Raw genomic sequence first — 12,626 nt, 5'->3', positions numbered from 1 at the left:
CCGTACGTTGACCTGAATGTTTTCTTTTTTTCTGGAAGATAAGAATTCGAAGAGCAAGGGTTTTATAATGAGTGCCCTGTAGCTGCAGCAGAGTTCTGCAAAATATCCCCTCTGACTCTGCTAGCCTTCTAGGACACCCCTGCTTGACAAGCTTCTATACTTTTTCAATTTGTAAGGTATATAATGTAATGTTTGTAGTAGTGTGTGTATGACAGATCGGTCAGTGACCACCGCAAGCCCTGGTATTTATGGACATAAAAAAGTCATCCTGCGTTGTCAGTTCGCAGAATGAAGCCAACGAAAGAGGCGCGTTCACTCTCATTGCCAAACCTTCGGACGATTTTCGAATATGTTTCGGAAACCGATAATAATATTTCAGTCAAATGCAAGCTTTGCTTACAACAAGAACATGCTTTCGACCAGGAAGACATCAAACTCAACGTGTTTCAAACTCAAACGTGTCTACTCACGTTCACGTACTTTTCTACGACGCCTACCAAAGTATCTTAAGTGTATCTTAAATACTTTCGGAAGTATTTGCTACTTTAACTTAATTACTTTCATTTTCAAGTATTTATACTCTATCTTAATTACAATTTTTCGTCAGTACTTACTATCTTATTTTAAATACTTTTTGAGGTATCTTGTACATGTCTGCCTGCCAATGACAAGTGCAAAAGTGCATGTATAAAAATAGGACCTGTGGTCACTTTGTGTTTTTTTTTAGTGGTAGTACTATGGTGTGACGGAAAGCTTTTTTGTACTTCATATCTCAGGGAGCGGTATGCTACTTCTGTACTGATAAGGAACACTGAAAACTTTTGCCCTCTTATTTCTTCTCTTTTCAACAATCATTTTTTTCTAACCAAGCCGTTTACATGACTGCTAGAACGTACCATGCGAAACATTGTGTTGTTGCTAGAACAGTTCTTATGTTGTCCTGTGTCAAGTGTGTTCAATTGCGTGTGTTGTGTTTTTTATTTTTTCACTCGTGTAATGGCAGGTCAACAGTATCACTGAATAAATAAATGAATAAACGAAAGGTTGTTGCTTTTTGGGCTCTCACAAATGGGGTACCTACTACAAAGACAAAACAAACAAACTTTCGCTGGTACACAGGCAAGCTTTTTATCACCAGCAGAGAGAATCTCTGTCCCTCCAGGCTATTTCGTATTTACCTTGGTATTTACAGACGAAAGGAGTGGTGATCCTAGTGATACTGGGCTGCGGGTGGACATCGCTGGCTGGAGCAACAAACAAACAAACTTCTGCGTGACTAATACTGTCTGATCTTTGCAGTCCCTATCATGTCTCGTAAGAGCAAAATAACTCATACGTTTCAATCACTTGTTTATTTACAGCAATTTACAAATGCACCATCTCCCATCCTCCATCCGCCTTTCTTCTGAGTGGCGGTTGAGTGTGAGGGACAAATTAGAAAAGTTGGATTGTACATGGCCATAGCAGTCGTTTGAGATATTGGGGGTAAAAGATTGCTGTGGCCATAGATACCCTGCTAGCAAAGTTGAAGGCGTTGGTAATGGGAAGGGCTCGGAATGAGATACACAATGTGAAGAGAGTCGTTCGCTTCCGGCTGCAAAAAAAGATGGAAAAGCAGGTGGCATTCAAAAGTAATCATAAACATAAGTGGAGCTAAGCTAAGCCAAATGCTGAAGCACTGGAGCCAAAAGAGTCCGAGACTCAAAGGGAAATGAGTGTGAGGTCTCCAAAAGATAGATAGATATTGATAGTTTATTTGTCTGCCTGTACATTATGTGTTGTTACCTATGGGACTGCTAGGACAAGCCTGTTACGCACTCCCATAGGTAACAACACATCATGTATAGGTAGACGAATATAATCTTGTGAGGCAACATTTGGCATCTCGAGTAAATTAAAAAACTCCTGGATATAAAACAAGAGAAAGATCAAGACTACTATTATCGACCGATACATGCTGTAATATTACAAAATTTAGCTTATCTTTGGTACGCAAAACACATTTCAAACCAAGCAAAAAATGCAAAAAGTAATCGGTGAACTCAAAGACAATCATACAACAGGGTTGTACATGCACGCAAGGAAATACACTAACTTTCCTCTTGAACAGAAAATATATAGTTATTGATCTGGTGTATATGAAATGGCAATTTATTCCATAAGTCTGGGTCAGTGTAATACAGTGAGTGTGTTCCATATCTTGCGTGTGGTGGGGATAGACGAAAGTAGAGAAATCCCGTCGTAGCAGATATGGGAAAACAATATTAGTGACGGTTACAATATGCGGCATGTCAGCAGTGCAGATTAAACTTTGTATTTTGTAACTAATAGGAACGAGAAAGGAAAAATGATGGAATTAGCTGCTGGAATTCTAAGTATTGTTCGTAGTACTAGCTTTGGAATCAGTAACAAAGACCGTACACTTCAGCTGCACAATTAAGGTGCGAGTGAACTAAGGTGTAGTAGACTTTCAACATCATTGGAACAGGAAGGAACCTGATTTTTGACAAGGCATATAATGATGCAGAACATGAACATGAACATCAGAGTGGGCCGACCTACAGCAGTGAGAGGTCACGTCTGTGCATGATACGATGCACCTTATCTCGTTCACTCTGTCTCAGAAATATGGGGCATAGCAAACTCATACAAATGCAAAATTGTGTTGCTTTGCATATATTCCGGCCTCCCTTAGGATGACTTTGTTGGCTGAGCTGAGGTTTTCACATATAAAGAATGGCACACGCCATTATGGGCCTAGAACACTTGTAAGGTTCAGGAGCTCGGTACACTGTGGTAAGCTTTTACAAAAAACACCTCCCCTTTGTAACAGAGAATATGGACATCTGATGCTGGAAAAGGAGGAGGATGCAAAAAATCAACAAGGGAAAGTGGTAAAAATGCTGCATGAAAGATGGAAGTCACTGAAAACGTTAGCAGGCTGTAGGACTCGAACCCACATCTTCTGGATTGGTAATCGGTAATCCAGAAGATGTGGGTTCGAGTCCTACAGCTGGCTAACCTTTTCAGTGACTTCCATCTTTCATGGTTAATTTCTTAGGCAACTTGAAGCCTTGTATGTGATTGTCCCTTCTATGTTGTTCCAGCCTCAGAACATCAGTTCTCTCTAGTGAAGTGGTGCTTGTGTTCAGATCGCCTGGAAACACATTTACATATCAGGCTTTTGGAATTAATTATTTCTGGATACTCATATTGACCGTCTGAGGAAGCTATGCAGCAGATTGATGACAGGCTCTTGCAAAAGGGTCAAGGCAAAAGCATTATGCCTACTTGGCATGACTCCTCAGTGACGATGATCAGGCACACTTGATATACTGATGCAGATACATCCGGTAGGTGGTCTCCTAACTGCTAACATTAGGAAAAGCAAGCATGTTACCATGAATGTGAAACACAGTGATAATCCTGCTGAGTGTCTTGAGTATAGCAGTGGTCTCAAAGAACAAACAAAAGAAAGCAGGAACTTAACTGATACAGGATTGGCAATGGGAGAAAGAAGGCAAGACACATATCAACATATCCTTTAGTATCAACATGTGGACTACACAACGAATCCAAAGGATATGCTATTCTACATTTTCCAAAAATGACACTCACATTTGAGTCGAAGTCCCTAAATACAGAAATTTCTGAAAAATAAAAAAGGAAGAGTCCCGAAATGAATTTTGGAACTGTTTTGTAAGGTCTGGTTGTATGATACTGTGATTGAATGTTTTCGTCTTAGGCTCAGTGAAATGTATGACCACGAAGCAATGAGCTACACGTGTCCTACTGTGTCACAGAGAGGATATGATGACACACAAAAATGGGTGACATATGCCAGCCTGCTAAAAAAAGTCTAGTTTTTTGTGCCGCACAGTATGAATAATTCACATTAGACTCTCATGCACTCCTTGCCTGGTGTGCAAATCACAGACAAGCACAGTAGATGGAGAAAAGTATACTGTGTGTGATAGTGTCAGCAGCTATGGCATAGAAAATGTGTTACTATGATCGAGGACCCTGCTTGCGGTTGTCCTCTACGGAAAATCGTAACTGTAATTTCAAAGACTGCGTAGGGCTTCATGAAAATGTTGTTGGTGCACTACTCACATTCAGTATTCAAGGAGGCCAAATATGCAAAAACCTTCATCAGATACATCTATACAATGAATGTTAGAAGGAATTTCTGAGCCTAAGAAATTTTCATTCGTTGTGTGCACGATCAATATATGAACTTTTACCTGTTAAGTGAGAGAAAGACTTTGGTAGCAGATTGCTTCTGCAGAGGTGAAGACTTCATCAAATCAAAGATCAGCACACTTGGTCTCCATCATAGAGACCAACCACGAGGACAGTGAAGGCTTGGAGTAACAAAGAAAACAGGTTTCGAGCATCGGAAGGACTGCTTTTCAGAGAAGACCTGCAAGTAATAGAAATATTTTTACGTGAGTTTCACATACATAAAATGGCCATGCATGTCGGTCATTATTGGGCACATGCAGTGTTCACTGGAACGATCGTCTATTTTGCCCTTGACCCGACTACTTTTAATTAGGTCATCAGTCTGAAATCCTTACTTGACGAAAAACAAAATGCCTTCGAACAGCTAGGCACATTATGAGCAGATTCATTTCACGTGTGATTGCATATGAAAGTAAGAAGCAAAAAAGAAAAGTTACTGTCTAGTTATTGTTAAATACCACGGACTGTGCTGTAATGTGCTGAGCAAAAGTAAGAGCAAACAATCAGAGCTTTTGTTGTCATAAATATCTCCGATGTCAAGCGTCCCCAGTATTCTTGATGAAGGTAGACTTTTCCTCATCTTGTACATGAGCAACAGGTACAGTTGATCTGTTCAGTTGTAACTAGCAATCATCCTTTGAACTGTTCTCTGCTTCAGCAATGCCAGCAGAACAACAGAAGTGTTACCTGCGATGACTTTATGCTGCATGACCTGAACAGTGTGTATGGTACATGTTTACCTGCTGTCTCTGTCTCAAAATTTGGAATATATTGCTCACAGGAATAAGAGGTGCCGATTGTCTGTGTAAAAAGTTACGTGAATATATGTAATTAGAACTTCTACATATTTGTATATATTTGGGCCTTTGGGTAGCTCTGTTTGTACCCTAATAATTCGATGTTCTATTATCATTTCTGTTTCTTTTTCCCATGCCGCAAGTGTCTCCACTAGAATTTGCTATTGACCCCTCGGCACAGGTAGGTATATATGTTAAATAAATAAATAAGTAAAAATCAATGGAGAGTACCCTGGCAAAAGGATCAAAATAATTACACGTGTGGAGAGTGATCGCTTTCAGTTAAACTTCTTGGCAAGTATTGCAAGCAGCAATAAGTATTCTTTTTTGTCTTTTCTTCAGAAAAAAAGAGGCTAGAAGCGTTCGAGGAAGAGGATACTATTAATGGAGAAAAAATAGATTGGAGGCTGTTTCAAGCACCACTCAGAACATGGTCTGAATCACTTATCTATCTCTGGACAGCGTGCAGAGAGAGAAAAAAAGAGGGATTCCATATACAAAGCATTTTAAGCATTGCACATGGGTATCCGTTCCATGTCAGTTCACTTTACGAGACACGAAAAACCAAAATTGCCAAAAATGTACTTTACCTGACTCAGTTTTTCTGAAACGTTAGTGTAGAAAATTTCGAGAGGATCAATTAATGGCTAAGATATGATGCACACGTACAGGGTGGATCAGGGGGGCAACATCCATTAATTGGGTGGATCGTACCTTGGTAAGACTGCAATGCTATGCGTGCTGGGGTAGCGTATATGGTGAATGAAAGATTTGTACATGGGCTCTGATTTTTCCATAATGCCCATGCAATTAGTAACTACGATCAAGTGTGTCATGTACAGAATTGTTTGGAATCATCAAAGTCTTACTCAAAGCAATTATGCAAGTTTTCAGGAACCATGTTATTTAAGATAAAAAAATTTGGCGAAGGGGACAGAACAGGCCTCCGAAACGGGTATAGGTGAGCAAGCCTTCTGTTGTCAGATGGGTAAATATGAGTGACTGAAGCTAAATTTCGATCAGCATATAACAATAATAATAATTTATTTCACCAATGACACTTGGTGAGGGGATACAGACAAAAAGCAGCAAGAACTGCAGCCTGACGAGGTCTGACCCTCCTTTAATATCAGGTGACAAAAGGCAAATAAGATGCCACATGTAATTTGGCTCTAAAGCAAGTCAAGGAAGAGAAATGATTTGGAAAGGGGGACGGAACTGGTCTCAGAGACAAGTAGAAGGCTCGCCTTATCTTGACAGAGGAGTAAGTATTAGCACCACAGGTGCCAAATTTGTGCTAAGCATATCAGGAGGCAAAGGGAAATCAGATGCCATAACTTATTTTGCTCAAAAAGGAGGTTATTGGGGAGAAAAGGTCTCAGAGAGGAGTAATAGGTTGCCTTATGTTGCAATTTCACCTGTGGATGATGAAGTTGAAATAACAAGACGGGATATTTTAGCAAATGTCAGTGTGGTGACAACTAAGGATACCTTGAAAGATGTATGGCGTGAAATGCACATAGAAAGAGGAAGCCAAATTACGCGTGCTTCGTTTTTAAGCTCTGCAATATCAACAAGAAGAAAACACAGCAGGTGTAGCTTAGTTTTTCCATGCTCACATTGAGTGAAAAAAGCATTTCGTCTGAATGTAAGATGTGTCTTGAGTATGCTTGGAACACAGGCAGGGAGCCACTGCAAATAAATCGCTTGTAACATGAAGCATACTTGTTTTTAGTGTTGAAAAAGCCATTCTTACACAGAGTAGATGTGCTTATGTACATGCATTTATTCCGGGAAAATCTTAAGTAATGCCAAAGGATGGAAGATGCAAGGCAAAAGATTGGAAGATGCGCACCTGTTAAAAAGCTCAATGAGGGTTCTTGACTCCATCCAGATGACAGTTGTGTTTACAATATGGGATGCCATGAAAGGTCAGTTGTAAGTCATGCATAACTTAATTGTAGGTCCTGCAAAAGAACATAAGATAAATACCAAACATAAATATATAGTGTAGTGAGCCCCCCGACGAAGTAAGTAGTGCTCGGAATGGTACGAATCCCTCCCCAGATGTTCCTTTGGACCCGATGAACAGGATAAATGCAATTAATCGACCTTATTCGAGAAATAAATATGTGAAAGATTGGAGCACAGACGAGCAGACTGGTCGAGGACCCACGGCTACTTCGATCGATCACTGCGAAATAACTACTGCTCGGAATGGTACAAATCCCTCCCCAGATGTTCCTTTGGACCCGATGAACAGGATAAATGCAATTAATCGACCTTATTCGAGAAATAAATATGTGAAAGATTGGAGCACAGACGAGCAGACTGGTCGAGGACCCACGGCTACTTCGATCATCACTGCGAAATAACTACTGCTCGGAATGGTACAAATCCCTCCCCAGATGTTCCTTTGGACCCGATGAACAGGATAAATGCAATTAATCGACCTTATTCGAGAAATAAATATTTGAAAGATTGGAGCACAGACGAGCAGACTGGTCGAGGACCCACGGCTACTTCGATCGATCACTGCGAAATAACTACTGCTCGGAATGGTACAAATCCCTCCCCAGATGTTCCTTTGGACCCGATGAACAGGATAAATGCAATTAATCGACCTTATTCGAGAAATAAATATTTGAAAGATTGGAGCACAGACGAGCAGACTGGTCGAGGACCCACGGCTACTTCGATCATCACTGCGAAATAACTACTGCTCGGAATGGTACAAATCCCTCCCCAGATGTTCCTTTGGACCCGATGAACAGGATAAATGCAATTAATCGACCTTATTCGAGAAATAAATATTTGAAAGATTGGAGCACAGACGAGCAGACTGGTCGAGGACCCACGGCTACTTCGATCATCACTGCGAAATAACTACTGCTCGGAATGGTACAAATCCCTCCCCAGATGTTCCTTTGGACCGATGAACAGGATAAATGCAATTAATCGACCTTATTCGAGAAATAAATATGTGAAAGATTGGAGCACAGACGAGCAGACTGGTCGAGGACCCACGGCTACTTCGATCATCACTGCGAAATAACTACTGCTCGGAATGGTACAAATCCCTCCCCAGATGTTCCTTTGGACCCGATGAACAGGATAAATGCAATTAATCGACCTTATTCGAGAAATAAATATTTGAAAGATTGGAGCACAGACGAGCAGACTGGTCGAGGACCCACGGCTACTTCGATCATCACTGCGAAATAACTACTGCTCGGAATGGTACAAATCCCTCCCCAGATGTTCCTTTGGACCGGATGAACCGGATAAATGCAATTAATCGACCTTATTCGAGAAATAAATATGTGAAAGATTGGAGCACAGACGAGCAGACTGGTCGAGGACCCACGACTACTTCGATCGATCACTGCGAAATAACTACTGCTCGGAATGGTACAAATCCCTCCCCAGATGTTCCTTTGGACCCGATGAACAGGATAAATGCAATTAATCGACCTTATTCGAGAAATAAATATGTGAAAGATTGGAGCACAGACGAGCAGACTGGTCGAGGACCCACGGCTACTTCGATCGATCACTGCGAAATAACTACTGCTCGGAATGGTACAAATCCCTCCCCAGATGTTCCTTTGGACCGATGAACAGGATAAATGCAATTAATCGACCTTATTCGAGAAATAAATATGTGAAAGATTGGAGCACAGACGAGCAGACTGGTCGAGGACCCACGGCTACTTCGATCGATCACTGCGAAATAACTACTCCTCGGAATGGTACAAATCCCTCCCCAGATGTTCCTTTGGACCCGATGAACAGGATAAATGCAATTAATCGACCTTATTCGAGAAATAAATATGTGAAAGATTGGAGCACAGACGAGCAGACTGGTCGAGGACCCACGGCTACTTCGATCGATCACTGCGAAATAACTACTGCTCGGAATGGTACAAATCCCTCCCCAGATGTTCCTTTGGACCCGATGAACAGGATAAATGCAATTAATCGACCTTATTCGAGAAATAAATATGTGAAAGATTGGAGCACAGACGAGCAGACTGGTCGAGGACCCACGGCTACTTCGATCGATCACTGCGAAATAACTACTGCTCGGAATGGTACAAATCCCTCCCCAGATGTTCCTTTGGACCCGATGAACAGGATAAATGCAATTAATCGACCTTATTCGAGAAATAAATATGTGAAAGATTGGAGCACAGACGAGCAGACTGGTCGAGGACCCACGGCTACTTCGATCATCACTGCGAAATAACTACTGCTCGGAATGGTACAAATCCCTCCCCAGATGTTCCTTTGGACCCGATGAACAGGATAAATGCAATTAATCGACCTTATTCGAGAAATAAATATGTGAAAGATTGGAGCACAGACGAGCAGACTGGTCGAGGACCCACGACTACTTCGATCGATCACTGCGAAATAACTACTGCTCGGAATGGTACAAATCCCTCCCCAGATGTTCCTTTGGACCCGATGAACAGGATAAATGCAATTAATCGACCTTATTCGAGAAATAAATATGTGAAAGATTGGAGCACAGACGAGCAGACTGGTCGAGGACCCACGGCTACTTCGATCGATCACTGCGAAATAACTACTGCTCGGAATGGTACAAATCCCTCCCCAGATGTTCCTTTGGACCCGATGAACAGGATAAATGCAATTAATCGACCTTATTCGAGAAATAAATATGTGAAAGATTGGAGCACAGACGAGCAGACTGGTCGAGGACCCACGGCTACTTCGATCGATCACTGCGAAATAACTACTGCTCGGAATGGTACAAATCCCTCCCCAGATGTTCCTTTGGACCCGATGAACAGGATAAATGCAATTAATCGACCTTATTCGAGAAATAAATATGTGAAAGATTGGAGCACAGACGAGCAGACTGGTCGAGGACCCACGGCTACTTCGATCGATCACTGCGAAATAACTACTGCTCGGAATGGTACAAATCCCTCCCCAGATGTTCCTTTGGACCGATGAACAGGATAAATGCAATTAATCGACCTTATTCGAGAAATAAATATGTGAAAGATTGGAGCACAGACGAGCAGACTGGTCGAGGACCCACGGCTACTTCGATCGATCACTGCGAAATAACTACTGCTCGAATGGTACAAATCCCTCCCCAGATGTTCCTTTGGACCCGATGAACAGGATAAATGCAATTAATCGACCTTATTCGAGAAATAAATATGTGAAAGATTGGAGCACAGACGAGCAGACTGGTCGAGGACCCACGGCTACTTCGATCGATCACTGCGAAATAACTACTGCTCGGAATGGTACAAATCCCTCCCCAGATGTTCCTTTGGACCCGATGAACAGGATAAATGCAATTAATCGACCTTATTCGAGAAATAAATATGTGAAAGATTGGAGCACAGACGAGCAGACTGGTCGAGGACCCACGGCTACTTCGATCATCACTGCGAAATAACTACTGCTCGGAATGGTACAAATCCCTCCCCAGATGTTCCTTTGGACCCGATGAACAGGATAAATGCAATTAATCGACCTTATTCGAGAAATAAATATGTGAAAGATTGGAGCACAGACGAGCAGACTGGTCGAGGACCCACGGCTACTTCGATCATCACTGCGAAATAACTACTGCTCGGAATGGTACAAATCCCTCCCCAGATGTTCCTTTGGACCCGATGAACAGGATAAATGCAATTAATCGACCTTATTCGAGAAATAAATATGTGAAAGATTGGAGCACAGACGAGCAGACTGGTCGAGGACCCACGGCTACTTCGATCATCACTGCGAAATAACTACTGCTCGGAATGGTACAAATCCCTCCCCAGATGTTCCTTTGGACCCGATGAACAGGATAAATGCAATTAATCGACCTTATTCGAGAAATAAATATGTGAAAGATTGGAGCACAGACGAGCAGACTGGTCGAGGACCCACGGCTACTTCGATCATCACTGCGAAATAACTACTGCTCGGAATGGTACAAATCCCTCCCCAGATGTTCCTTTGGACCCGATGAACAGGATAAATGCAATTAATCGACCTTATTCGAGAAATAAATATGTGAAAGATTGGAGCACAGACGAGCAGACTGGTCGAGGACCCACGGCTACTTCGATCATCACTGCGAAATAACTACTGCTCGGAATGGTACAAATCCCTCCCCAGATGTTCCTTTGGACCCGATGAACAGGATAAATGCAATTAATCGACCTTATTCGAGAAATAAATATGTGAAAGATTGGAGCACAGACGAGCAGACTGGTCGAGGACCCACGGCTACTTCGATCGATCACTGCGAAATAACTACTGCTCGGAATGGTACAAATCCCTCCCCAGATGTTCCTTTGGACCGATGAACAGGATAAATGCAATTAATCGACCTTATTCGAGAAATAAATATGTGAAAGATTGGAGCACAGACGAGCAGACTGGTCGAGGACCCACGGCTACTTCGATCGATCACTGCGAAATAACTACTGCTCGGAATGGTACAAATCCCTCCCCAGATGTTCCTTTGGACCCGATGAACAGGATAAATGCAATTAATCGACCTTATTCGAGAAATAAATATGTGAAAGATTGGAGCACAGACGAGCAGACTGGTCGAGGACCCACGGCTACTTCGATCGATCACTGCGAAATAACTACTGCTCGGAATGGTACAAATCCCTCCCCAGATGTTCCTTTGGACCCGATGAACAGGATAAATGCAATTAATCGACCTTATTCGAGAAATAAATATGTGAAAGATTGGAGCACAGACGAGCAGACTGGTCGAGGACCCACGGCTACTTCGATCGATCACTGCGAAATAACTACTGCTCGGAATGGTACAAATCCCTCCCCAGATGTTCCTTTGGACCCGATGAACAGGATAAATGCAATTAATCGACCTTATTCGAGAAATAAATATGTGAAAGATTGGAGCACAGACGAGCAGACTGGTCGAGGACCCACGGCTACTTCGATCGATCACTGCGAAATAACTACTGCTCGGAATGGTACAAATCCCTCCCCAGATGTTCCTTTGGACCCGATGAACAGGATAAATGCAATTAATCGACCTTATTCGAGAAATAAATATGTGAAAGATTGGAGCACAGACGAGCAGACTGGTCGAGGACCCACGGCTACTTCGATCGATCACTGCGAAATAACTACTGCTCGGAATGGTACAAATCCCTCCCCAGATGTTCCTTTGGACCGGATGAACAGGATAAAAGCAATTAATCGACCTTATTCGAAAAATAAATATGTGAAAGATTGGAGCACAGACGAGCAGACCGACCCACGGCTACTTAGATCGGTAACTGCGAAATAACTACTGCTCTGAATAGGCAAAAATGCTGCCACAGAAGCTTAGGAAGCTTACTTGACGAGATGAACGAGGTAAGAACAAGTGACACACTTACCCTGTTTAATATTAAAACTGGGCTCACTTAAATCCAACAACAAGCGAGGCTTCTCAAACGGCACGGGGACAAAATAGCCAGTGATCCACTATATGCCAACGCAATCGGCACGTAGCCTCGTTCCCAGGGTCGATCTTGACCTTCTCCTATCTTGAATATGTGACTCACTCACCACCCTACC

At 42.3% G+C, this 12,626-nt stretch overlaps 1 long non-coding RNA gene across 2 annotated transcripts; it reads right to left on the bottom strand.

Moving 5' to 3' along the window:
- Positions 1 to 1,333: 1,333 nt before the first annotated feature.
- Positions 1,334 to 12,610, bottom strand: LOC135378183 (uncharacterized). Of its 2 annotated transcripts, XR_010418301.1 has the most exons (5): positions 12,446 to 12,610; positions 6,898 to 7,009; positions 6,662 to 6,734; positions 4,245 to 4,423; positions 1,334 to 3,650 (listed from the first exon to the last, which is right to left on the bottom strand). It is a non-coding gene; the product is annotated as an uncharacterized LOC135378183 (long non-coding RNA). The 2 variants fall into 2 exon arrangements; XR_010418300.1 differs by lacking the exon at positions 6,662 to 6,734.
- Between the last annotated feature and the right edge of the window lie 16 nt (positions 12,611 to 12,626).

The sequence above is a fragment of the Ornithodoros turicata genome, chromosome 1 (assembly GCF_037126465.1).
Source record: "Ornithodoros turicata isolate Travis chromosome 1, ASM3712646v1, whole genome shotgun sequence".
In the NCBI taxonomy this organism is placed as follows: domain Eukaryota; kingdom Metazoa; phylum Arthropoda; class Arachnida; order Ixodida; family Argasidae; genus Ornithodoros; species Ornithodoros turicata.
Note: the sequence above shows the minus strand (reverse complement) of the source record. Positions and strands in the feature narration are given on the sequence as shown.